Consider the following 25,951-nt stretch of genomic DNA (forward strand, 5'->3'; position numbering starts at 1 on the left):
CGACCCTAGAAACTATGAAACTATATATTTCCTTGCTCTTGTGCTTATATTTTCAATGTTGTTGGATAATATATTACAAATCAACTGTTAACACCACGTTGATTTGTAATATATCATTCAACACTGGATCTCTCTGTGATGCAAAATCCCACTCAACTGGGAGCTGACCGTTTTTTTCTTGCAGAAGAAATAAGCTTTAATGAATGAGGGTGAAACTAGCATTGCATTATTTGAAGGGGGGGGAAGGGGAGGGAGAATTTGCATCATGCATTAGCTTTCTTCTCTGTTCTTCACCTCTTTGAATATCGTTTTTCCCCGCTGTGGGATGCTTATAACTAGGGTAGGTGAAAAGGACACAGGCTGCAGGTGCTGACTAGGGGAGGGCACCAGCATGGAGGCAGGGGGTGCTGAAATGGAGGTATGGGGGGGGGGGTCGAGGTTCTGGCGACAGGTAAATGGGGCAGGGATCCCCGTAAGAGTTTCATCCCCATGGGAGACGGCCCTGCTGTGGGGGATCTGTTAGCAAGCCCACCACAGAGCTGCTGGCTGCATTGACACCCTCTCCTACAGGGTGAGGCTGATGAAGAGGCTCTTGTCCAGGGGCACAAACTCTACCCGTTACACCTCTACCCTATATATGGGGCAGTACTGTACCTAGACTCCTGGCAGCCCCAGGTGAACTTTTAGTACCAGGACCCCCTTCGGCCAAGATAATGATAATAATACTCAGACAATGGAAAAAACAATTACCATTTTCAGGCCCCCTTTCTGTCTGGGCCATGGATGGCCACCCGGTTTGTCCATGCCTGTGTCCAGCCCTGATATGGGAGTTGCGCATAGAAACCTAAGGGCAGGGGAGGTCCGAATTCACGTCTGGTTGTTGCCAAACAGAGAAGACCCTCTTAGAGCATCTTTAGTCTTTCACATCACAGTTCTCTCCTATGAGGACTTGATTTTGGAAATGACTGGTCACTCTAGACCCAATTCACTGGAGTCCTGTTGACTTCCCCTTCAGGATCAAACCCCAAATAAGCAATGCAAGATGCACAGGCTAAAAAGACAATGACCTTCATGTCTGCTCTGAACAATGATGTACCATCTGTTCTCCTGCTCAGAAAGACACAGATTTTCCTATTATTTAAAATTAATTTATGGTAGATCTATATTACTGAGCAGGCCTTTTATAACTGCTTTGCCCTACAGTCATTAGTGTATATTTATCAATTAATTGTGGAGAAAATTCAGGCACTTCAGTGGTCTTGTATTCATAAAAGCTTTCATCCAGATGGCTCTCAAAACACAGTACAAACACCACTTTGTGCAGGCCAACTTACAGACCACAAAATGCAGCTACCGCTGGGATGAAGCACAATAAAGAAGTCAATACCAGCAAAGCTACATGAGAAGTTGAAAGCTGGGAGTTTAGATCTTAGTGGGAATTTAGAGAGCAAGGCCAGTCAATATATTGCCATTTAGATGGGTTTGGAATTGGATTTTCAACTAAACATTGTTGCTGGGAGAAAGAAGGGTTTTGCTGCTTTGGTGACAATTTTAGTTTTTTCCATTAAAAAGGTTCAAACTGAACTCTCGGAAATTGAAAATATTTTTTTAACCCAAAGCAGAAATGTTAGTTAAGAATATGCTGCCCCAGTGCATCAAGGGATTAGTCAGTCAGTTCCCTTATCATGACCCCTTCTACGCCCTGAGTCAGTCCACAAGTGTGACCCAGGAGCATCATGGGAGATGTAGTCCAACACAGAGAAGCCCGACTCTAGAGGAGAATGAGGCAAAAGGCACTTCTTGTATGAAACCTATGAGGCACCAGAGCAGCACCTGTAAATAGGAATTTTACCATTTTCATCCAATTTTATTTTAAAACTTCCACTAAAAAATTATTTTCTGTGGACAAGTCTGAGGACCTTTTTTCACTTCCAATCTTCTGGAGGAGGAAAAGTAGTGGTGGGGAGAAGACATTTTTCAGCCAGCTCCTGTAATAACTCAGGACTTCACCACTGTACTGAATCAAACACACAAACTCTTCAGAAACGGGGTTTGCAAGCCGGTCAGTTGACTGCTCCAAGATTGTCAACCGACTAGTCAATTGACTGCATATTTTTTGACCGGTCAAAGATTATAGCAATTTTAGCAAAAATATATCTTTTTTGCAGTGTTCTCAACAGAAATACGATATTTTTATTGTTGACATATTTCTTGATAGAAAATTTGAGCTTCTCCTGTGTATTATTTGGACCTATTGGCAATTTTTTAAAACAAATTTTTGACCCATGTTTGACTGGTCAGCTGACTGAATTTTATTTGACCGGTCAAATACCCAACTCTATTCATACGTACCAAGCTTGTTTTTTAATTCTTCTGGTAGCAGAAAATACCCCCAAACCATGCTGCAGACAATTTTTCCATTCCAAATTGCTCCCTCAAACCATGTGAGTACACTATCAGACAGTCAATTAGCAATAGCTTCTGCATGGCTTTAAAGGCAGATCAGACCAGTAAAGCTTTCAAAGTATCCCAGTAATTATAAAATGATTAAATGGCTTAAGTTTCTTTTTCCAGACCCAAACTCTGACCCTTTTGCTAAAACAGCAGTGAATTTATAAGCTGGACTACTCAGTATCTTTGCAAATGTTTGATCATAGGATCCCTGAGGGGTACCAGATCAATAGAAGTTCAAATTTTTCAACGGTTTTGAAACCAATATAAATCAGCCCTTGAACTTGTTTAGTCTGGAGGTGAGAAGAAAAGCTAATTCCCTCGCTGTGGCCATTCCCTCAGGAACAACTGACATAAAAACATTAAGAGACTTGCAAAAGCAGACGGAGCCTTAACCATTCTGCTCAGCGGTGGTTCGGTCAATAATATTGTATCTTTCTCTAACACTCTGATCTCAAAGTGTTTAACAAAAATTTTCACCCTCAGCCATCGCTTTCTTTCCTTGCCGAAATGGACCAATGCTGGGCTGGAATGCGACAGCGCCCCTAAGCTGATCTTCTGGAAGAGAAGACAATAACTCTGTGCAGATCAAGCCACATTTTATTATCATTTTATCATTTTATTGCAACCTGTTTCTTTAGCAATTGCAACCCCTATTAAGTGCATAGGTTCTAATCCAGCATCCCACATTATAATCCATGCCCCAGTTTTGGCACGGTAGCCATTTTTGGTATGCCCTTTGACGTGAACTTCCAATCTCACATTGAGACTTCTCCTTTGCCTTGTTGATTACTACAAATACCATATGGTACTGTAATGTCCTCTGCCTTGGGGGCTTCCCAAGGCATTCACATCCAATCCCCAACCTGTCCTGTTAGGCCTCTGCAAAATGGGGACGTTTGCTTGTTGATGAAATAGACACAACACTTTTGCAAGGCATAAAGTATCTTCCACCTTATCCACACGATAAACCAAAATACAGGACATGAAACAACCCTGCATCTGGTATTGAGTCTGGAGTGCTGTTGACACTAACTGGAACACTATTTGAAGGATGTGCACAAACTTTATGCTGACCAGGGTAAGATTTCACCCCAAGACCTTGACTTTCTTAGGGTTATACAGGACTTCTCTAAGAGTTGGGGACATGAACTAAGCTCTCCTGCCTCCCAGGACAGTATTTTAGATACTACAATCACTTCCTCCTTCAGTTTCCACTTGACAGACATGCACTGGTGCCAGGCTTTGGCAGGCCTCTGGCCTTCCTTTGTTCATCAATGACCTAAAAGGTGGCACAGAGTACACCCTCATCAAGTTTGCAGATGACACTAAGCTGAGTGGAGTAGTAGACATGCTGGAGGGTAGGGCTAGGATTCAGCATGACCTCAACAAATTGGAGGATTGGGTCAAAAGAAATCTCATGGGGTTCAACAAGGACAAGTGCAAAGTCCTGCACTTAGGAGGGAACAAGCCCATGCACTGGGACAGGCTGAGGACCGACTGGCTGGGCAGCTTTGCAGAAAAGGACCTGGGGGTGACAGTGGACAAGAAGCTGAATATGAGCTGACAGTGTGCCTTTGTTGCCAAGAAAGCTAATGACATATTGGGCTGAATTGGTAGGAGTGCAGCCAGCAAGTCAAGAGAAGTGATTGTTCCCCTCTATTCAGCACTGGGGAGGCCACATCTGGAGTCCTGGGTTCAGTTTTGCACCCCCACTACAGAAGGGATGTGGGCACATTGGAGAGAGTCCAGCACAGGGCAACGAAAATGGTTAAGCTGCTGGGGCACGTGGCTTGTGAGGAGAGGCTGAGGGAACTGGGTTTATTTAGTCTGGAGAAGTGAAGACTGAGGGGGGATTGAATAGCAGCCTTCACCTCCCTGCAGGGGGGCTGCAAAGAGGATGGAGCTGGGCTGGTCTCAGTGTGGGGAGATGACAGGAAAGGAGCAATGGGCTCAAGCTGCAGCAAGGGAAGGTGAGGTTGTATATTTGGAAAAACACTCTCACTAGGAGGGTAGTAAAGCACTGCCCACCCAGAGAGGCTGTGGAATCGCCATCCTTGGAAGTTTTGAAGACCCAGGTAGACAAAGCCCTGGCTGGGATGACCTAGGTGGGGCTGGTCCTGCTTTGAGCAGGGGGTTGGACTAGATGTGACCTCCTGAGCTCCCTGTCCACCCTCACTTTCTATGATTTTATAATGACTCTTTCTGCTGCCCTGTCTACCTTCCCCTCCCCATGCCCTTGTGACAAAGCATTTAACAGAATTTGCAGATTTGGTGGAATCTGACAGGCTGCGCTATGAACATTTCTGCTGTGGCCTCAAACTTGGGACCTCTAAACTGTCAACCGTGTGCCTTCATGGCCACACCACCCCAGCCCCTGCAGAGCAGTTAGGAGTCCCTCATGACTCTCCAGTTCCCACGTTCCTCATTGGCGAGAAGTTCTGCAATTGCTGTAGCAACTCAGTGCTGCCAAGGCAGAAGAGAGGGAAATAAGGATGCAAAGAGAGACAGATACAAGCCTGGGGAGTTCCCGGAGTTAACTATGAATTAAATTCAGGGGCTGGCCTGACAACGCTGGAGATTTGTTGGGCTGGTGCCAAGATGGTCCTATTGGGTGATGCCATATCTCAAAAATAAAGTCCTCCCGCACTGCTCCACTGGTTTCAATGGAGAGATCTAAATCCATGGAGTCAGAGCAGTATACAACTGGATCCATGAGCTTTGAACAGTTGCTAATTTTCCACCGCTTCTGCTTCAAAAGTGCTCATGGAATCACAAACAATGAGGGCTGAAGGGAGCTCAGGAGGTTACATCTAGTCTCCAACCCCCTGCTCAAAGCAGGACCAGCCCCAACTACATCGTCCCAGCCAAGACTTTGTCAAGTTGCGTCTTCAAAACCTCAGTTCTCCCTTGCTGAAACAGCTACCGTAGCCTCTCTTTGTAGAAACTCAACATACCTATGCTCCTGAGCAATGACTTGCCTATGCTAAAATGACTGTCACCTTTCCGATAGACCGCACTACACAGACCCACTACTTCAGTTGCCCTTAAAGCACCATGAATATGTCAAATGTTATCAGTAGACATCTAAAGTAGACTCTGAACATTGCTATAGCAGCAGTGTCAAACTCAGGCTGGATCCAGATGCAAGGAGGATGCCAAGATCAAAACTAGTAGCAGTAGCAGTAGTGGCAGTGAGAGGGTTAATGCAGCCATCACTGGATGTGGCCTGAGGGCCATAAGTTTGACATCAAAAGGTCGGAGGGCACTTTTAAGGATTATCAGGTGTGTGTACAAGTGACTTTTAAGCAGACTTAGCCTAAAATTGCCATTTTTAAGGTGCATTAAGGGAATGTGTCTACACATGCATGTGCTTAATGTGACTTAAAAATGACATGTTATGGCTATGTGAGCCTAAATTTGATACCTGCTTTAAGCAGGTATCAAATTTAGGCAGGAATAGCTAAGTCACATTGGTGCACGTGTAAGTGTACTAATGCGCATTAATGCAGTGTGTCAATGAATACACGCCGCATTAATGAGCATTAGCACATCTTCACATGAACTGATGTGACTCAGCTGTTTGTGTCTAAATTTAATGTGCTTTAATGTGCATTAGCATGTCCACATGTAGATGCATGCCTAAATTGCCTTAATGCACCTTAAGTAAAGGCAGATTAAGTTTAGGTGTGTGTAAATACACGTGTAGCTATGCCCACTTAGTCCAATTTCTCTAGTCATCGAGGGGAAAAATGATTGGTATAAAATTCACATCATAGAATCATAGAAAATGAGGTTGGAAGAGAGCACAGGAGGTTACATCTAATCCAAACCCCTGCTCCAAGCAGGACCAGTCCCAACCAGCATCATCCCAGACAAGGCTTTGTCTACCCTGGTCTTAAGAGTCTGCAAGGATAGAGACTTCACAGTCTTTCTGGGTAACCTCTTCTAGTGCTTCCCCACACTCCCAGTGAGAAAGTTTTTCTTAATATCCAACCTCAACTTCCCTTGCTGCAGCCTGAGCCCATTGTTCCTTGTCCTGTCATCTGCCCCCACTGAGAACAGCCCAGCTCCGTCCTCTTTGCAGCCCCCCGGCAGGAAGTTGAAGGCTGCTATCAAATCCTCTGTCAGTCTTCTCAGTCTTGCACTTCCTAGTGGAAAACAGCCATTCACCTGAATGGCATTTACTAGTATTTCCTATTCCAACCACTTAGGAACCAGTGTTGCAAATCCTTGCTCTTCAATTAAAATGCACGGCTGGATGATATTATAAACTCTTAGCTCAGGGCAAGATACGGTACTTTACATGTAATGGCATAAAAGCTCTCGTGTCTCTGTCTGATGTTTCTAATCCTCAGCCTTGTTCTGTCCCAGCTTCTGCAGAGAGATCTACCTTTAGCACTGCGTAGTATTTTATATTTCCCTCTGATCACTCTCCATTCGTTTCAGGCCCCTCGGACCCTCTAAGATGTAATAGCAGATCAGACAATAATTTGCATTCCTGTGGCTGAAGAATATATCTTAATGCTTAAAAAGGCATTTAAATTCATTCAATAGGAAAAAAAAAAAGGAACAAACAGATGGCTATGCTGCAATGTGTGATAATAACTGGGGCAAGTCACTGGAGCTCAGTAGACAGGGTATATGTAACCTGACAGTACGATATACATCGAGTGAAGGTTTTCAAACTATAAGAAAGGAATTTGTTTTATAGTTTTCTTTTTTCCGCCCAAGACAAGTGGGGAACAGGGCTTTGACTACGTACAGACATGGTGTCAGTTTAACTAAAAGTTTGCATGTGGGGTTGGTTGGAAAGTTGCTAACAAAAGTCATCTCCAGGTGCAACTTCTAGGTTTAGACTGGATCCACAGTACTGCGTGTGAGATATTTTCCTCCCAAGACTGGCCAAGATTTCCTCTATCAAGCACAGGGCTGCAGGTGATTCCATGGAGAAGCTGATTTCACCCAAGGGGACTTAAAAACTGGCACAGTAGGTGTATCACAATGCTTCTGGTCCCCATGTTCTTGAATGCATCTCCCATAGCTTTAAAAAGAAGGATTTTTAAGCTGTAAAAAAGGCCAAGGCATGTAAAAAATGGGTCCCTAAACCCCTGAGCTGATCCAAGCATCACAATTGCATGCATCTAGCTCGCAGACCTGAGGTCAAATTCAACCCGTGCAGAAGACTAGCATTACTCACTTCTAGAGCACAGCTGTCCTTGGCCACCTCTTGGGAGTTAGTATGGCCAAGAGGACAGAGGACTTGACTGTGTTAACCCCAGTTCTGCCACTGGCTCCGAGTGATTTGCAGTATGTCATGTCAACCCCACGCCTCCGTTTCCCTGTAGGTGAAATAAAGCTACCAACATGCATTCCCCTTTAAGCCCTGATAAAACAGCCAGTATTATTATAACAGGCTCAAGCTCTGTTCTTACTTGCATCCAGGACATGTGGCTTGAGCAATAAATAGCCTTGCCCTAGCCAGTTTTCACCCCAAGGGCTTTGCAGACAGCTGTTATCATTTCACTTTACACATGAGGGACCTGAGAAACAGAAGTTCGATACCTGTGCAAGGTCAGACAGGCAGTCGGTAGCAGTGGAAGGACTAGACCCCTGACTGCCAGATTCATAGCCTGGGGCATCCTCCCTCAAAACATGGTGCTTTCCCTGATTAAAAATCACTGCAGGATTTTCTGGCTTTCCTGCTCCAGAGCAGCTCTGGGAGAAAGCAGTGGGGCCTTTTAGCAACATTTGGAAGCAAAATCTGAAACACTGGCCTCAAGTTCGACACTGCAAGCCTACATGCTAATGCCCCTACAAAGGACAAAGAGCAAGATGGAGCACATGCCCAAAAAGTAGAGGTGAGCCTGGGAACTGATGGCAATGCGTCCAAACCCCCTGAAATGTGGCACGCAGCATCCTTCTCAAGGCACAGCATTCCCTGCTGCGCTGCCCAGCTTGGCATGCTGCAGACCATCCCATCACACCCATTCAAATTGTATTTTCCAGTGGAAAAAAAAAAATCACACAGCAACTGCAACCCTCCAGAAGACTGCAGGAAATGCAAGCTGCCCTTGAGAGCAGCCTGCCCTATGCTAGGCAGAGGGCCAGTCTCTGTATGCCACTAAAGCAGCATCAAACTGTTTGGAGAGGGCACAGGCAGCTTTCCAGTAAGTGTATTAAATCAAGACCCAGCAACTCCGAAAATAGGGGTTGACCCTGACACACTAGTGAATCACTTATCGGGGAGAACAGAAGACACTTTGTCTTCTCTGCCGCTGATCTGGCTTCCCTCCAGAGGGTTGCCTGAGCCATCAGTGAGATGGTAATTGGAGCAGCCTCATTCAGCACTTCAGCAAAGGGTGCCAGGATATGTCAGTGCCTTTCATAGGTGCATGCTAACACTCAGCGGGTTGAGGAGTTCAATCTCTGTCCTGCCTCTGAGGCAGGCACAGCTGGTCTTTGCAGATGCTGCACATACAAAGGCCAGGTGCCTCCCATAGAGGCTGTAAATCACCGTATTGTCTTGCAAACAATATGCATCTTTTCCCCCGAAAAACAGCTGCTCACCTCTGCATGACTGCAGAGATCCAGGTACTTGCCAAGACACTGGTACAACCTGAAGCAAGAGACAGCAACCTTTTTTCTTTTAGATCAGCTCAACCACAGGACCAGGCACAGTGACTTCAGCTGCTGAAGGATGGCAACAGCACACATGGACATCTCCACGACTGCTCTGTGACTCAGTTTCCCTTTGCATTGAGTAGGGAACATGCAATTCATCCTGCTCGCATCATGCAGTCAGGCTTCTCCATCCAGGTTTCAAGCCCTGCGCGAGTGAATAGTGTGAGATATGTGAATGTTTTGAATCTACATGTGAATGTAAGGCTACTTTCTGATGAAGCTGCTGATGCCAATGCAGGTATAGTTTTTACTTTGTTTGCAATACATTCTGAGCGTGCTGGTCTGGCAGCACTTTTCCCCCTGCTTATGGCTGGAGTCATTGATTTGTGAAGGCCCTGGAACAGACATAACAAATAGCGTGAGGTGCCAGGTCCATGTTCTGCCACCCCTTCCTCTGCCCACGGCTCCGCCAGGCTGATCACAGTGGATGCATCAGAGGAGAGTTTGTAAAGTTCAGAATAAGGCTCAGGCCCTTCCCTAATTTCTCCTGTTGTTCTGACTGGACAAGGAGCTTGACTTCCTTGCAGCCCCACAGGCCCTAGTGGGATCTGGACCCCAGGGGCCTTTGTACACACTACGTTTTTTGCCCTTTCTTGCACTGCAATGGCATGACTGTTTGCACAGGCGGGTTTTCCAGATGCTTTATAAGTCTTTCCGGTGCATTAAAGTAAAACTCCTTGGACATAGTTTAGTTTAGCTCGCCGCAAATTAAAGTGTTGTGTACATGGATTTGTTGCGTGCAAACACAAAGCCACTCAAAGACATGTAATGAACATCTTTGTCCACCAGATGGCACTGCAACTTTTTTGTAGTTCACCCCTTTGAATTACTTCCGCTTTCAAATTGCTTCCACCTTTTTTATTTCTTGTGCACTTTACCAGCACGGCATGGGAGGTGGCTGGGCTGGGAGGAGCAGTGGCCTGTCCCACTCTCCTGTGGTGCCAGCCAGGGATTGGGCAAAATTTGTTTGAAAACCAAGTGTGTGCAAGCACTGATGTGCTGCTCCAAAATAAACAAGTTTAAATTTTATAAACCTATTTAATTTAATGAGGATTAAACCCCATGGTGTGTACAGGTATGTCAGGAGCTCTGATTGACTAGAGCCTTTTTAAAAAAAACACAGGGTCAGGTCATGAGTGGATGCAGAGATGAGTCAGAGCTAAACTGATTCATGCCAAGACCCAGTTCTTCACTACTTTCTCCTTTAAATAAAGCCAGAGAAAGATGCTTTGCTCCCATCCTCATGTTCTCCCCATCAGGATTAAGCTGCCAGCCACAGATCTCTAGAGCAAAGTAGAGGACAACTGTAGCATGGGGCAATCTGGATATGCCCATTGCCATCACAGTGCACCTGGAACAAGAAGCAAGGCAGGGGCAGGAAAGTCTGTTATAACGGGTCATCTCACACCTCCATTTCTGCCCATGATAGAGCACTACAGCATAGTTTAAAAGTCATTGCTCTCAAATGGATCTCATTTTATTAGCTACCTTCGTTTGGAAATAATAATCATAATAAGTCTCTGTTCTTCTCACCCCTGCACACACAAGCCTCTGTAAAACCGGCAGGGAGCCAATGAGAACAGTCACCCTGTAAATTAACACAGCATCCTTGCAGACTCAGAGCTGGTATTTCTCTGTGAGAAAAACAAATAGCAAGGAGAAAAAAAAATCCAGACCAAATACAGATGAAAAAAAATAGTACAGACCAAAAAAAAAAAAAAAAAAGAATCCAGCAGCAGCCTGGAAACCCTTCCAAAAACTGGATACCTACTGAAAATGTGCCGGTAATGTAAAATGGTAAGCAGCATGCATTGCATTCAGATCAGACAGTAATGTCTCAGCTATGTCAGCACAGAACCGAGTAACTTCAGGCACAGTCCCACTGAAAACTGCTTCAAGTTTATCCCTGGCTTCAAATTCTCTCACCTTTTAGAGGCTGCCACCTTAGAAGAAAACGCTATCGCCAAAAGCTGAACCTGGCTGCAACCTAAATTCCAGATGTTTTATCCCCCTGGCTCAACGGTTGATTCCCAGATGTGAGGTGACCTGGAAACAAAATGCATGCCAGTCAGTGACCAATGTTATTAAAGAAAAGTCAAGGTTGGAAGGGACCTCTACAAGTCATCTAATCCAGCCCACTGTTAGTGTGAGGATCATCCCCATCCAAACCATCTTATACAGATCTACTGTCTAAATGATTAGCAAAACTATGCAGTCACTCCTGGTACAACCACCTGCACCTGCCACAGGTAAAGCAGAGAGACAATGGTGGGCAATGCCCTGCTGCTGCAAAGGTTGTTAAAATGCATTGGAGAGATCCCAGGAAGAAAGCTACGTACCCTGCTACAGAGGAAGACAAACCCCCGACAGTCTGTACCAATCTGACCTCAGGGTAAAATTCCTTCCTGACCCCAAATATAGCATCGGGCTGACCTTGAGGGATGGGCAAGACCCTCTAGCCAAGAACCTCTGGGATTAAGTCCCAACAGGAGCATTGGCATAGCCCAATCAAAGTCTGCAGCCAACACCTGGTCTTCTGAGGATGGCAAAAAAAATCCTGACACACGTAGGTTGTTTCTGTCGTGAGAAGAGCCATACCACCCCATCACCTCCACTGCCCAAAAGGGGCTTCAGATATCTCCCTACTGTTCATGTGGCCATCGTTGTCTCTTAGCCAAGGTGAGGAAGCAGTACCCCAGCAACCCAGGTGTGAGTGGGTGTCTTCCCAGCATTACCCCATCCTCAGTCAAGACATCCTGGAGCCCAGTGGAGGAGGACACGCACAGAAGGGAGAAAAGACTGAGAAACAAAAGGAGGCAATAGTGTTGTACAGCTCCATGTGTGACACTAACCCTACGCCACATGATACCTGTGAGCAAGGCGAGTAGGGTTTGGGGCAGTCTGTTCCCATCCATCATCATGGAATATCACATATGGGTGTATTTAGTCTGCAGAAGAGAAGACCGAGGGGGATTGAGTAGCAGCCTTCACCTCCCTGCCGGGGGTTGCAAAAAGGATGGAGCTGGGCTGGACTCAGTGGGGGAAGATGAGGGGACAAGGAGCAATGGGCTCAGGCTGCAGCAAGAGAAGTTGAGGTTGGGTATTAGGGAAAAACGTTTTCACTAGGCGGGTGGTGAAGCACTGGAACAGGTTCCCCAGAGAGGTGGTGGATCTCCATCCTTGGAGGTTTTTAAACCCCAGCTAGACAAAGCCTTGGCTGGGATGATGTATTTGGGGCTGGTCCTGCTTGAAGCAGGGGGTTGGACTACATGCAACTCCTAAGGTCCCTCCCAACCCTCATTTTCAATGATTCTGTGGTGGACAAAGAAGCCAAGTCCTCAGGCAGGCTGGACAACTCTGTGGAAATCAAAAGCAGTTTCTGGGATTCAGACAAAGAGAAGATCCCATCCAGGAAGCCATGCCCTCCTCTTCTTCAGTGACCTAAATGGCTTTGGGCATGGAAAAAAAACAAACCAAAACAATTGAGGAGGGAGTGAGGGCTTCCCACCGAGCAGCTGACATATGTTAACTGTGTTAACTCAGACCTGGTAGTGGGCCAGCTTAGCCAAAATTGAAGAAGACTAAGTTCCCTTCTACTTCCCGTGGGGTAGGAGCAGCAGCTGCGCCACTGATGAAACTGGGTCGTTAGCCTTTTGCTGGCTAAGGACTGGATGAGATTTCTAAGACTTAGCCTTCAAGAGAGGGGTCCATGTATTTCTGGTGCCTAAATGGGCTCTTATGGAGATGTACATAGAAAACTGTGACGCTCAAACCACACATACGTCAACCACCTGGGAAATGAGCACACATCAGCCGGTGCAGTGGAGTCCTTGCATGATGCAGCCCACGAACCTAATCAAGAATTCACCCCTACACAGGCCTTAAAACTTGCCTACATTTAGCCTGCAAACTGCAGGAGGCTGACCTTGGCACTGGCCATGGTTCACATGGCAGATGCCCCTTGCATTCAGATGTGAAAGTATGTTTTTCAGACCCTCCCATCCATCCGTCTGTTCACAGCAGCCTCCTTAAATAGGTTTCCAGGCAGCTTTCCAGCTCAGCACAGAGCATCTGCAATTAGGCTGGAAATATCACTGTGAACCGATCAACCTGCACCTGTTCGTGTGGGTGGGAAAGGACATCTGGGCAAGGGGAGCAGAGTGCTGGAGGATCTTGGGCTGTTCCCCAGTCTGGATGTGTCCTGTGCAGCTGATAGGCACCAAGCTGTGCAGAGTTTGGCTGCATTTGGTTAATATATGTTAACTCAGTTATAAAAGTTGCACTGCAAAGCTTGTCTGTATTTATCTGGGACTGCAGCCAAGAAGCATGCTCCATCCTCTCACCCCTACAAGAGCCATTTCATCTCGGGGCACAAAACATCTTTACAAGTAGGACAAAAGGATGGAATCAAGAAGTCTCCATATTTTTCCTATAATTTTCTATGGTTTTTTTCTCTATGATTTTTTAGGGCTTCTCTCCACACCACTTAAGTGGATGGGAGTTTTCACTTAGCAGTGGGAGGGATCTCCTGGGTCACTGGCTCCCGTCCCCAACTCCTGCAGGCAACTGCATCGTACAGCCCCCTTCACATGCATCAAATTCAGCTTCCATAATTCACTGGCCCAAGTGGGGACAGGATGAAACCCTTGCAGATATTGGAATGCAAAGCCAGACCTGCAGCAGGCCTGCAAACAGCCCAAACCAAACTCTCGACATTTCAATCGCCCCTCAAATGTTAGGGAGAGATCCAGAAGCAAATACAAAAGTCCCCACCCCTGTAACAGACCCGAAAAATAAAGACTCCAGCCGGCCCTGAAATGCAGCCACCTCTACACAGGTGTTGGTTCGATTCTTGGGGCTGCCACCAACCTGCCGTGTGACCCATATCTGACCATCTGAACTCCTAGTGACTTGTTCCCTGCCCAGCTGTAGGTGAGGGCTGACCACCTTTCTTTCCTCACACCTTTTCTCTTGGTTATGTAGCCTGTTACGAGCCCCATAGGGCAAGAACTTTCCCTGAAGCATTTGGGGTCTATCATAATGGGCCAGTCTCACTAAGCCATGCATATCTGGAATATAGGCCAATATTTCTCATGCAAAGGTGCAAGGAAAATGCACCTGATTTTGTGGGGGAACTATGAGAGGTGGGGCTTTAGCAGGTGTCAACATCTCCTCCATAGCCAAGCATGCTCACACTCCCACCCCATGGTAGGTGAAGGCATCTAGGATAGGCAGTGTCCTGGCCCCCTCACAGAGAGGTGTAAGCTACCATAGTTCAGCTTGCCTTCTCACGTCATACAGTCAGTAACTCATCTGCATCTAACCTTCCCCCCCCTCCCCCTCCCCCCCCCCCCCCCCCCCCCACACACACCGAGCACTGCAAATCGGGATAAAATGACTGATATACATCAACATACTTATCTATACAACCCTCAGGCAGGGGGCTGGATGAATTGATCTAAGTCCCTTCCGACCCTAGCTCTCTCCGAGTCCGTATTTCTGAAAAAAAAAAAAATTTCTGATTCCAACATCATGCTGATCAACGCAATTATCTGTAGCACTCGTTGGTGTCCCAGAAGTCATCTGCGTAGAGATGTGACCTTTGATACGTTTCTCCCTCTTGCTCGTTCCCATCTTGATAAACAAACGATTCAACTCCAATTAGGCAACACCAGCCATGTCCCCCACCTTCCAGAACCAATTTGTGCTGCCTGCCCATATGGCAGCCATCACATAATTACTATATAGATACCATGGCAACATGTGCTTAGCAAGAGTACAAATATTTTGATGTTACTAATTAGCTCACTGGAAGGAAGCTCCTAGCACTGCTGAATTATCCCTTCATGGCCGCCCATTGCTATTGTCTCCTCTTGCCTTTGATTTAAGCTTCCCATGTGATCAGGAGCCCTCCTCGGCTGGATATCCTACTTGAAGGCATGATTACTGGTTTTGATGTCTGAGCAAGACAGAGATGTGTCTGCCTCTCTTACTGCATCCTCTTGAATCTAAGAACTCCTGTCTGACAGGCAAGATGCTGTTGCTATTTGCAAAGTCCTAATTATTGACTCCATTTTGCCAGAAGATGGTGGGTAAAATCCTACTAAAATGCTCTGATCCCCTCATTTTCAATGGGATCATGCCAGCATTGCTCTGAGTAGAGCCCTACCTCTGTATTTTTGGCCCCACCTATGACCCACCAGTATTATAAAATCCACCTGGAGCAGGAGCTCAGTCTCATCTAATTGATCTGTAGACCACTCATCTCCACAGGATGAAAGCTTCACTGACATGTCTGAGTGGTAGCATCATTAACTGTTGTGATAGGAAAGCTCCTGGGAGCAAAAAGCCAACTGTTCTCAAGAAAGGACTCACTGCCGCAAACCCTGCAACATCCAAAGCCTGAAAAATGGCCCTGCCTGGACATTATAATCAAGTAGATTATACTTGATTATATTGCCTCCATCCTCGGTGAATAAGGCCTTAGCTGGGATGATGTAGTTGAGGCTGGTCCCGCTTGGAGCAGGGGTTGGACTAGATGTGACCTCCTGAGCTCCCTCCCAACCCTCATTGTCTATGATTCTACGATAAACCATTATTATTGTTATTACTGATGTTGACTTGAAAGCACATTATAATCTACCCGATTCCTGAATTCCTCCCATGCAAACGTTGCCACCGATTCAACTGGAAGATCCCCCTTTTTCTGGGCTGTGTATATTCCTCTTTATATTTCCTACGTACAGCCCAGTTTTGCAAAGCCACCACCTAATCTAATAAGCCTGACTCTGATTGCATTCAGCAAGTTGATAAATAGTGTCTGCAAACCGCCCTGCCACTTTTTGCCCTTTAAAGCTGAAGTCACTCTTGCTAGTATGAGTTAATTAAAGGCAAAAATATAGATCTTCCCTGCCACTGTGGCACTTGGCTTGCTTTTGCAGTGGGAGGTTGTCAGTGTGAATGAAAGCAGTTTGATGTACTTGCAGCAGAAATGGTTTCACTTAGGAAAGTTATTATTGGGCATTTTCCTAGTAAGTCGCAATGTTTGAACAGTGATGCTGATTGGAGCTGGTCAGGGAGGGGTTCATCAAAATGGTTCTTGAGGAACATCAAAAGGGCCATATGGTGTCGCATCAATGGTCACTCTAGTTCAGTGGCCTGTCTCCAACTGTGTCAAGTAATATGCTTTAGAAGGAAGGCATATGAACAGGATTAAGCAGTATTTAAACCTCAAGCACCAACTTTGCTGGGCTGGATATTATGTTTGGATGCACGACTCTCAACTCCCAAAACAAGTGCTCTACTCCCAGCTTCGTACCGGCCGGAGATCTCGCGGTGGCCAGAGGAAAAGCTACAAGGACACCTTGTAGGCAGACCTCAAGAAAACGGATGCCGACATCAAGACTTGGAAGAAGCTGTCTGCTGACCGACTCCAATCGCATTGCAACCTCATTAAGTAGCTGCCCATTTTGAGGTAAAATTTTGTGGCTCCCAAGCGAGAAGAGAGAGCGGAGGAAGGAAAAGGAGAGAAATCCTGGCCCACGGCCTACTCTCCTGTGCAGAAAGACCTGCAGCTTCTGCAGACAGATCTGTGGCTCAAGGATTGGACTCTTAAGTCGCCTCAAGACCCGTCAACAACCTGCATCTCTCTGAGGTAGACAGAGATCTGAACCCATTGCTCACACGTGCAAGAGGAGTGTCTTAACCCATGGACTACTGGGTAGCCAGGCAGTGGGGAAATGGTGCCTCTTCCCATTTCGTTTGGATGAAATAGGTTGGCAGGCTTCATTGTTTTTCCGCAACATGGAACAGGAAAAGTTTTGAAATCATAGTTTTGTGGATGGAAAAACTGGTTTCTGCTCAAGTCGAATCCTTACCAGAAAGCCTAGACATTAGCTGGGTGTGGGCCTAGGGTTTTGATTCAGGCCACATGTTCCAACTATTTTTGGGAAGTGTGGGTCATTCCTAAAAGACCATGCGGTCACAGAGGTCACCCTAGGGATGGCACACAGCTCTCCTTACCATTTGCTATGTATGACCATACCACAACCACCCATGCCATACCACTACAAGCAGGGTACAAGACTTTACAGTCACACTGAAGTCTCCTTCGGTGGAACGTACCCACCCATAATTGGTCAACTCATAGGGAACACAGCCCCCTGTTACACAAGTCTTGTTTCTCTAGAGCAGAAAAAATGCTCCCATTTGATCTGAATACTTTAAATACCTGCTTTAAACAGTGGCATCTGCACCCAAACCCTGGGAAACAGAAGTGCCTGTATTTCACTTGAACAATAAACATGCTAATTATCAACCCATTCTTGTTTTGAGAAAACAGCTTGTGCTTTATAGTGGTACTCCTAAATAGTTAGGAATCATCTTAGATAGAGCCCTGTCCTATAAAAATCACTTAACTATGACAGCAGCTAAGCTAAAAACCCATCATAATTTGCTCCAGAAAACTCACTGGAGCTGATGCCGATGCACTGAGAACAACAGCTTTAGCACTGGTCTGCTCTTCAACAGAAAACTGTACCCCAGTTTGGTTAAACAATGCTCACACTGATACAACTCAACCAAGCAATGCAAATTGTCACAGGAGCAGTCCAATCCACCCCTCTTCAATGGCTCCCTATTCTTAGTAATGTACACCCTCCCCCATTAAGAAGAAAAAAGGCCTTAGACTAAAGTAAAAAAATAAAAATTAGAGACTAAAATAAAAAATAACCCACAGCTGCCTATACATGAAGATCTTTTAAACCCACCACATCCCAGATTAAAATTTAGACATCCCGATCGAAGAAGAGCAAGACTCATTTAACATCTAAGACACCTGGATGCAAGAGTGGCTTGATTCACACCCCTAATACAGAAATTATTATTGCAAGCCCCACCATTAGACCAGCTGGCTTCGATCTCCCTGGACATCTCTGGTCTTCTTTAAATTGAGTCAGGACGGGGCACGGCAGATGTGGATTTCTGTTACCTCCATGGGGCTGGACTACCTCATCCAACTGCAACTATAGCGCCCCTTTTCAAACTTTGAATCACATCATCTCCGAGTGTCCTCTTTATGAACTGAATAGAAATGAACTGGCTTTGCACAAGTCTACACCTGAGGCAATCAGCTGGCTGCAAAATTGGACATAAAACCGTGAATATGTTTCTTCTTGCTTTGTGATCACTGTATCATCATATGCTAAATTAAATACATTGATCAGTTTAATCTGCCATCTACAAATTGCTCCTTGATACCAAGCTCTTGCCGAAATCCTGCTCACTGATGCTACAATGTCATCTCCTACCAGCGAGGAGAAGTTCCATCTCATTCTGCTGGATGATGACTTGGCCTTTGTTATACACACTTGGCCACCTCTCCTCTGGACTACAGCATTGAGCTGCATCTGGGAAGGTTTTCAGAAACTCCAACTAGTACTGACTACTGCAGGCATCTTCTTGACACAACAGGTCACTACAAGTTGATCTGTTATGATCTGCCACCCCGCTGCGCAGGTGTGGAAGTTGGTCTAGTTCAAGACCACGTTAGGTTCTTATTTCCCCCAAAGCTAGTTTGCCGAGCCTAGAAACAAAGGAAAATTTCTTCCCTGGTCTGGAATGAAGTATTCCATAAGTTGGAATATTAATATTGCCAAAAATATTGGCTTTTTATTTGCCAATACAGGCAGAGCCCAGGCTGGTGATCCCAGGCTCCTTCTTTTCTGGCGACAAGGCATGATAGGCTATGATGCTGGATCCCACCATCACACCTCCTGCCGTGCACATGTGACATAGCAAGAAATGCAACTGTGTGGACCACACTTCAGATCCTATCCTGCCTTTACCTGAACACTTAGAGGTAAGAACAACTTGATCATTTACAAAATAAATGATTGTGCCTTATCAAGATGTTCTTCTCCTGCTCTTTCATGGTCTTCAGCGTTCCAGAGTGGGAAGCCCTCGCAGAATAGGTTTTGGTATTGAAGTTATGAAGAAGACCCACATCCCATTCTCCCCACTTGGCATCTAAGTGGTCGGATAGATTCTGCTTTGCCTCTAAGACATGAGTTTTAGACATCTAAGTCATACGACATTTTATTTTGCCTCATATAACAGCCTGAACCAATAGGTTCAGTCCTATCCCACCGTTTTTCCACAGAAGGTGGGTTTAGCTGGGTTGACAAGGATCACACTTAGACACCAAACTGGTGAAATAGGATCTCATGCTATGTCTTAATGCAGGCATGGATCTGGTGGCTTAACTGAAAAGTGATTATGGGATATTAGAGGGTCTTATGGTGCTTTTCTTAGTGGAGGCATGATTGCAGACTGTAGCCATAATGATGAGCCCACAGTGGAACCTAACTACAGAGAGCCTGAATGACCTCAAACTGATGAGAAGCCAAGCAGTGTTGGATCCTGTTCAACAGCTGTCCAATACAACCCTGTCAAGCACCAAAAGCCAGCCATGTAATTTCCTTCTTTTACTGGGAGTAACAGCCCAAGAGCAGCAATACTAAACACTGTAATTTTCTACACTGGCACGTGGCCTCCTGTGCAATTTGTTCCACACCTAATAAAAGCGGGGCTGGCTGAGCTGCTGTGCACAGCAGCTGTTCTACAAGCCAAAAAAAGAAAAAATGATAAAGGAAGCAGAAAAAGAAGCAACTCTGGGAGAAACAGTGAATGAGTGCAAATATATTCAGACTATCCTACCAGTCGCACTCTGTGGGTGTGTCTACATGTGCTTTTATGCGCATCTAAACTTAATGGGCTTTAGTCTAATGCACTTTAAGGCAATTTAGGCACATGTCTACATATGCATGTGCTAATGCTCATTAACAGGGACCAACCTGGGACTAAAGTTAGTCCCAAGTCAATGGACATACACCACGTTAATGCATATTAACGCTTCTACAAGTTTGCTAATGTGATTTAGCTATTCAGGCATAAATTTGATACCTGCTTTATGCAGGTATCAAATTTAAGCTTGAACAGCCTTAAACAGCCATTTTAAGGTGCACTAAGGGTGTGTGCATGTAGGCACATGCCCTTAATGCACCTTAAATTGGGTTAGTGCACATTAAATGTGTACCCTGTGTGTAGCGAAGAGGCAAAGGAACTATAGAGGATCACAAGCTGTCAAGTTCTGCAGAAGCACATGGCTCCAAAATTGCTGTTTGGACCCTATATCCCAATCTCATTTTCTCCAATAGAAACTACAGTTACATGCTCATCCAGGACATCTATCAATGCTAGCAAATCAGGGATGACAAACAGAGCTTGAGCCAAATTCAGTAGCCCTGAAGAACTTGCGTGGTTTATCCCAATTCTGAAGAAGCTAAACTCTCCTTTAAATACAACCATCCTCCTTCTTGTTCCTGGATTCCCTCTTTATCAATATCCTTCTGGTACCAAGGTGCCCAGAGTGGTATATGATATTTCTGGTATAGCCTCAGCACCGTGCATAGAGTCTTCTCCTTGCCCAGCCCATACCAGGATACCTCTACACACAAAGCACCAAGTCACAATGTTGGGGTTCTTTCCCTACTCCATCTCACATGGCAGTATCACCTCAAGGCAATGAACACATCCAGCCATTACTACTACCTGTCCCAGAGAAATTGAGAAAAGAAAAGAAAAAAAAAAAAATCAAGAGAAAAAAGTCATTTCTGTTTTGATGAAAAAAATAAAAAGCAACCTACTGTATGTGTGGAGCTAGAGCTGACTCTTTCAGTAAATGCCTCTGGCTGAAGAAACCGGATGGTGGACAATATGATATCTCACCTTTCCCTGGCCTCGCAGGAAGCTACAGTTGTCATCAACCTACCTGTAAGCATATGGGCTGTGTTGGCTTTCATACACCAGATTACCGCTTAACAGGATCTGGCCTCAGAAATACAACTGCAATCTTCCTTTAATAGGTCAGTCCTGTAAACATTCATCTTTCCCATTCTAGCCATCCAGTCGTCTGATCAGAGGCTTTTATTTCATGTAGCACTGTGCTTACAAAATGCAAACCACTCAACTACCATCATAGCCACCACCCGGGCTTCTCGAGGTCAACTGATGCAGGCTGCAAGTGATAGTCTACCCAGATGCTGGCTGTCTGAACAGATACAAAGCTTTCCAGCATTGGAAAGAGGTGTAGAAGTTCACTGTTGTGCATCCCCGATTAAAACACAACCTTTCTCATACCAAAGAACAGAGCAGGGATGGGCTGGCAGCTGGGGGAATCTGTGTTAATTCCAGAGATCCCAAAGGGGATTTCTCTTAATTGTTTTGCTTGACATTTAACCATCAGCACAGCTAGGTTTTATAACAAGAGTCAATCTATAACATTAAAATTTAAATACAGCCTCATAAAGCAGAGAGCTACAAGCCCTGTATGGAGATGGTAATTTGCACCAATCAAGCTGCTACGGTAATTGCTTGCGGCTGCTGGGTACAGAATAACTTCTCGTCTTTCCCGCAAAGAAGCAATGAGACAAAATATGACTCACTGCACTAATTCGAAGACCACTCTGCAACAAATATGACATCTTCCTCAGCCATCCTCCGAGGCTATACCGCACACTGATGTGGAGAGACTGCACCTGGGTTGTATTTTAAGCAGGGAAGCACAACCAAGTCTGCACCTAGGCTCCAAGTCGAACTGACGCTAGTAAATTCTGCTTTGGGTTGGCTAACTGCACTAAGAGTAGCCAGCACAGCAACATGTGCATTGGCTTCTAGCAAAGATGAGAACAGCAGGTATTTTCCATCCTATCAGAAGAGCATTCATGACTTTGGCATCTTCCTCATAAACTAATACCACTAATATGAAACAAAACACACATCTTGGTTCTGGGAGGCAAATTTTAGTGTGGGGGGGGGAGTGCTTTTACTGTGTGACATAGAGTAAGTCCTCCTGGAAACACAGTGTTCAGGAAGTGTGGCTTCAGGGAGGACTGTCTAGGTGAGGCACTAGAAACTTCCCGGTGTAGCAACAGGGCTAGGTCCCAGAGCCTTGCGAGAGCAGAAGCAAGGCTATGAACTCATTTACTGTATATAGGGCTTCACATAGGTTTCTATAAATAATAAAATGTTCCTTGCATGTCAAAAGTCTCATCAAGATACAACAGACTGCATGCTCTTCCCCCAGCCAGCTCACTTGCTCCTTCAGGCAACAAGATATGGTGCTCAGTCCATACCTATGGCCCTGAGAAGGTTAAAAAACTGGACTCCACCTCTTCTGCTTGCCGAGCCCAGGGACAAGAGGCAGCCATCTTGGGACTCATGACAGCACAGTGTCTGCATGCTTCTATTCCAGTGAACAAAAAGCAGCTTCCCCCATTTAAGGGCCACATCCCAATTCTGGAGACTTTGGGGGCAAACACTGGGATATTGGCAAGGGTCTTCCGCATGTTGATGGCATTGCAGTGAACTTTTAGGGGTAGCTGGCTCCATTCAACGAGCCAACATTACACAAGGAGATAGAGGCGTAGGTGGGCAGTTCTTCACCTAGTGGTTAGGCCACTTTGGGAAGGCAGGGGCCAGGGATGTAAGCTAAAACATGTGCTGAGTCAGGGCTTGGGAGTCAAGTTATCAGATCCAAGGGAAAATCACCAAGCTATAGTCCAAGAAGAAAACCAGGCAGGGTCAGAAATGGGGAAAGCTGGAGAGCACAGGAACACAAAGGCTACCAAAGCAGACCTTTGTTACAACCATTGGCTGGCCTAGAGCCTGTTGCCACAACTGGACATAAATGCAGAAGCTGTTATCCCAGCAGCCAATCAGAAGGCCTAGACAGTGGTCAACTGGAGCCATTAACTGGTTTAGACCTGACAGTCAAAGGCCCAGACAGGTGTGGCCCACTAGGCAATTAAGCCAGGCTTGGCTGCCTGTTATGACCCCTGAGAGGATGGTACCAACTTCACAGCAGGGTCTGTTGACATGGACACCCAAAATCCTTTCCCATCCACCCATTCTTCTTCGTCTACCTCAAAGCCCCAAAGTGAGGCAACGCAGTTGCTTTATCACAGACCTGAGCACCCGTTTGCTTCTCAGGAGCAATTGCTGCAGAAGTGTAGCCATACCCTAGCCATGGCATATGTCCTGCATCTCTCATGCTGGACCCCCATTGCAGTATAGGCCTCAAGGCATGACCGTGATGCAAATGTATGGATGCCGCATCCTTGCACGCACTCATTGCCTGAACGCAAAAACAAAAAGGCAGGTAATTAAAACAATATTGCTCCTGCCGATTGACTCCAACAGCTGCTCCGTGCTTCATTGTGATGCTAATAAAGCAAACTATTTGACTTGAGAATTCCTTTTCTCTCCAGGAACCAGTCATTCTGTGATGAACAATAAGCGCCTCGTTAATGGATGTGCTGTACAAAGAGGCAGACTGGCACAGCAGCTAACCTCAAAAGCCTTCTCAGTACCATAACCTAGCTAATAATTACCCTCATGACTTGCTACGCTCAGAGCTCCATTGAGAAAACTGACAGGCCGAGCAACTGGAGCGTTAAGCCTAAAGATGTTTTGATGCTGAGATTTGCCACAGAGTTCAGAGACGCGCAACAGATCCTTAAGCAGCTCTTCCATCAGGTTTCCTTCTATGCCCCCTTGAAGGCCATCAGATTGCTGCTGCTTTCCTGGGCACGGATGGCACAAGGATGCATGGATTCATACAAAGAAAAATGGGTGCATTTATACATCTAATGCACATTTTAAAAGCGCTCAGGGCCAGATTTTCCAGCATTTAGCAGCTGTTAGACTTCAGATTTTCTCAAAGGCCCTGAGATCTCATGGGGATGCATCAGTTTTCCAAACTGATCCGCATCCAACGTGGCTCTGACAACCTGAGTGTGACTGTTGACTTCCTTGGGAATTTCTGACCATTTACCCATCCCACTGAACTCATCGCCATTACAGTAGGAATAGGTTCGACTTGACGGGTTTCCGTCAACTCTCTCTCACCGTTATTAATATGTAACCGGAGCGGATCCAGGTCGGTGCAGTGCCATGGCTGCCCCACTCTTCTGGATTGGATCATACCACTGGAGTCTCTTTTTTAAACCCTTGATGGAAGTGAAAATCCTTCCTCTCTTTTTCCTCTCCCCACTTCTGCTATCGCTGTCCTAGCTATCCCAGAGGGTGCATGGGGAGCATCAAAGCTGTTTCTGTCCGCCCCAGCTGGGTTGCATGTGGGATGGGCTCAGCTAGGGATGGGAAAAGCAGCAGTGGGGGTGGCTGGGGGGAATCCTCTTCCCTGTGCCTGCTCCTGGGGCAGGGAGGGGGATTTTTACCTCCTTTATGGAATTAAAAAAGTCCCTGGAGGATCCTGGGGGCAGTCTGTCTGCGTTGGTGGAGGAAGAAAGGCTGGGAGCTAGGGATACAGTCAGCCCTGCACTGCAGGTTGATGCTTCTACACCCCGCTTTGGGAAGTCCTGGATCCGCCCCTGCTGGAAACCGACAAAATCATTTATGGCAGGTCCAAAGGTAGCTTTATTTTGGTGATGTGTAGCTTTAAACAAGAAATCTACACCTCACAACGACCACCACAGGTCAACTGAATGTATAAGATGCTCCAACACATTTAATAATAGCACGGTTTCAAACAGGGCACCAGTGTTTCTCTATGTCATTGGCTCACAAAGAGTCACTGCCTTCCTTTCCTTTCCTTTTCAAAAAATAAAATAAAAAATGCTACTTTTCCTAGTAGATCCCTCCATTTTGCCCTTAAGGCTACTTTTTTATTCTGGGGCACCAAATCAGAAGAATCCCATCAACTATACAACCCAAGACAATGAGAGCCCTGGCATGGAGGGGACCATGGTAGGAGGCATGAATGCTCTCAGTTGGCTTTTCCTATTTAGATAAAGGAGCATTTGCCTCGTGGGTGAGAAGCCCAGGCTTAATGCATGCCTCCAACCCACCTCTCCCAAAACCCAGCAGAGAGCCCTGACCCCCAGGCTCTAGGACACACTAGGGGAGGGGAGCACTTGGCTGGGAGTGAGGAGCCTAGGCCTCCAATCCTTGCTCCAGCAACTGTTTGTGATCTCTACAAGTCACTGGATGAGGCACCGAATCAGTTTTTTTCTTTGCAGAGTAACACGTGTAAATACCCATGATGCTCAGATGTGGGGAAGGTTGGAAGCCGCAGCCTGAGCTGGGAGAGGAGGCTGAGGGACCTCTCTGCCGTCCAGAGGGATTTTGAACTGCCTCCTGGGGACACGGGATTCAGCGGTGGCCAGAAGGGCTCAGGTGCTGCCGAAGCCCCTGGGGGGAAATCTCCCGATTCTGCTACAATCGCTCCCCCTGGGAATCCCACTGCAAGCTAGTCCCCATCGGTTCCACCTCCCAACCCCCACCCTCCCTCTCCCCCAGGGGAAAGACCAGCCTGGAAGCTCATTTGAAGCCTCAGCTCTAGTCCGAAAAAGAATTGGCCATGTACAGCCACTGGAAGAAGCGAGGAGAATGGCAAAGCCGGCTCAAGAGATGGGAGATGGATGGGAAGGTGGTAGGGCTGTGCAAAATTTCATTTGGAAGCTGTTTTGACGCATTTTGAGAACGAAAAGAAACAAAAAGCAGTGAAACAGCTTTGAAACAAAATGAAGCCACTCAAAATGTTTCAAGAGTTTAGAAGCGTTTTGAGTTTTGAAGCAGCCTGGCAGTGGGAGCCAGGGCAGAGCCAGAGCTGCACTCTGAGCAGCTCCGCATCCCCATGTAGCTCAGGCCGGTGGCAGGAGACAGGCAGAGCCAGGGCTGCACTTTGCCTCCTGCCACCGGGCTGAGCTTCATGGAGCCCAACACTGGTTCCAGGTAG

At 46.2% G+C, this 25,951-nt stretch overlaps 1 protein-coding gene across 9 annotated transcripts in view; it reads right to left on the minus strand.

The window, feature by feature from the left end:
• Positions 1-25,951, minus strand: part of TMEM275 (transmembrane protein 275) — a 54,779-nt gene that overhangs the window by 3,677 nt on the left and 25,151 nt on the right. For 3 of the 9 annotated variants that reach the window (XR_016442549.1, XR_016442551.1, XR_016442544.1), the window contains 4 exons: positions 14,553-14,634; positions 11,062-11,181; positions 9,022-9,280; positions 6,541-7,495 (listed from right to left, as the gene is read on the minus strand). The exons of 1 other annotated variant lie outside the window; for it this stretch is intronic. The gene's annotated coding sequence lies outside the window, so the exon portion shown is untranslated. Of the gene's footprint in view, positions 1-6,540; positions 7,496-9,021; positions 9,281-10,209; positions 10,487-11,061; positions 11,182-14,552; positions 14,635-25,951 lie in introns of those variants that run through there. 5 more of the 9 variants (XR_016442545.1, XR_016442548.1, XR_016442550.1 and 2 more) reach the window with 5 other exon arrangements.

Source organism: Crocodylus siamensis, chromosome 5 (assembly GCF_052110815.1).
Source record: "Crocodylus siamensis isolate JL-2025a chromosome 5, ASM5211081v1, whole genome shotgun sequence".
Classification (NCBI taxonomy): domain Eukaryota; kingdom Metazoa; phylum Chordata; order Crocodylia; family Crocodylidae; genus Crocodylus; species Crocodylus siamensis.